At 49.8% G+C, this 2,231-nt stretch overlaps 1 pseudogene; it reads left to right on the top strand.

Annotated features, from left to right (window-relative positions):
- The first annotated feature begins 877 nt into the window (after window positions 1-877).
- Window positions 878-1,646, top strand: LOC104980909 (annotated as a pseudogene).
- Window positions 1,647-2,231: the final 585 nt, after the last annotated feature.

The raw sequence follows: 2,231 nt of genomic DNA, 5'->3' as shown, positions 1-2,231 counted from the left end.
CATTTATTTGCCTGGGCTTCTAAGACCCACTCGAGAAGGTGCCTAAGGTGGGGCCCCTTCCGCTATTCGAGAGGGCGCCTGTGGCCTCCGTGGTCAGAGCTAACCTGATGTCACAGGTGATATTGATTTTCCGTGTAAACCAAGCTACTCAGCCTCTTTTCTCCGCTGAATTTTCCTACTAAGCTATCCTCATTCTATTACTCATATCTCTAATTAATATTTAAATAAAGCTATTGTATCCAGTGTAATCACCGAAGCCATCTCCCCTTCGAATACTCTGGATCAGCCAGGTCTGGACCTCGGCATTATTTCATTCATTTTATGGCTGAATAATATTCCATTTTATATATGTATGGCTTCTTTTTTATCCGCTCATCTCTCAATGTACATTCTTTAAACATTTTATTGGGGTAAAATTGATTTACAATGTTGCACAGCAAAGGAAACTATAAGCACAATGAAAAGAAAACTCAGAATGGGAGAAGATATTTGCAAATGAAGCAACTAACAAGGGACTGATCTCCAATATATACAAACAACCCATGTAGCTCAAAATAGAAAGAGCAAACAACACAATAAAAAAATGGGCAGAAGATATAAAGACATTTCTCCAAAGAAGACATACAGATGGTTAAAAAGCACATGAAAAGATGTTCAACATCACTAATTACTAGAGAAATGCAAATCAAAACTATAATGAGTTATCACTTCACACCAGTCAGAATGGCCATCATCAAAAAGTCTACAGAGAGGGAGGCAGCCTGTCCTCCAAATGGAGCACCTGTGCCGGAGCAGGACAGCAGCAGATTGGAGCCCAAAACCTGCGGGGGCTGTGGGGGGCAGCCAGCTGCCCAGCGGCATGGTGACATGACCCCAGCTACCTGAGCAATCAGTTGGCCACATTCCCTACAGGTTTTGGGGCTTGAGGCTGATGTGGTAAACTCTGTCCAGTTTTCAAACCACACAGGCTACTCACATTGGAAGGGCCAAGTGCCAAACCCAGACCAGCTCCATGATCGGTCTAGGAACTGAAGCTGAACAATTCCAATCAGGATGATTACATTCTCAGGGGCTATAGGTGAGACAAGTCCTTCCTGGCCATGGTGGTGAACATCCTGAGGGAGCTTTAACAGCAGAACTCCAGGCTCATGTACATGTGTGACCCTGAGATGGGAGACCAGCATAATGGAGAAGGCACCATGTACATCCCCAGAGGACCTCCTTCCCGTTTACAGAGAGAAGGTGGTGCCAGTTGCAGACATCATCACCCCCAACCAGTTTGAGGCTGAGTTGCTGACCAGGAGAAAGATCCACAGCCAGGAAGAAGTCTTTAGAGGTTATGGACAAGTTATACTCCACGGGGCCCAACACGCTCTGACCTGCTGTCCTCGAGCGGCACTGACTACCTGACGGCACTGGGGAGCCAGAGGACATGGACCCCTGACAGCTCCACGGTGATGTAGTGCATCCCCAGGGAGACACACAAGGTGGACACCATCTTCGTCGGCACTGGGGATGGCTTCGCCGCCATGCTCTTGGCGTGGATGCACAAGCACCCCAACAACCTCAAGGTGGCCTGTGAGAAGACCCTGTCAGCTACGCACCATGTTCTGCAGTGGACCCGCCTCCATAACACCTGGTGTTAGGTGTCTCCGTTTCTGTCCTTGTGAAAAATGTAACATCTGCCTTCGAGCTGTGACCGAAACTTGATGCTCCACAGTCATTTTGGTGGGGACCTTCCCAGAACCCCCCAAATCTGCACATCTCAGTGTGTTGGGGGGCTGCCTTGTAATTTCCCAGGCCATGGGACACAGGTTGCTGCATGGCCAAGGGCACCTGTGGGAAAACCACCACAGCTGGCTTCTTTTGGAAAACTCATCAGGTTTATGGTAGAATGGGTCATGCGCTGTGTGTTTGCCGCCCACTCCTGGTGACAAATGTGTCAAGTCACTAGGTCAGTGTGCAGGTACAGTGCTCAGAGGCAGGGTCCTCCTGCACCCCCACCCCGCACCTCTCGCTAGTGTCTTTAACTCCATCCACCAGTTATCTCACCCCCCTGCCCTGCAGCTCTGTGTCCTGTGCCAGCCAGGTGGGGCGTCCCAAAGCCTCCACAGCTTTGACCATCCCCACAGTAGGTGGAGGACACGGCAGAGACCTTGACACCAGTCCAGGTGTCCATTGCTGGGGTGACTTTCCTGGCCCCACTTTGCCCAGAATTTTGAGGACCCCCA

Source organism: Bison bison, unplaced genomic scaffold (assembly GCF_000754665.1).
Source record: "Bison bison bison isolate TAMUID 2011002044 unplaced genomic scaffold, Bison_UMD1.0 scf7180017858869, whole genome shotgun sequence".
NCBI classification, from domain to species: domain Eukaryota; kingdom Metazoa; phylum Chordata; class Mammalia; order Artiodactyla; family Bovidae; genus Bison; species Bison bison.
The sequence above is the reverse complement of the archived record's forward strand: the minus strand, read 5'-3'. Positions and strand labels throughout refer to the sequence as shown.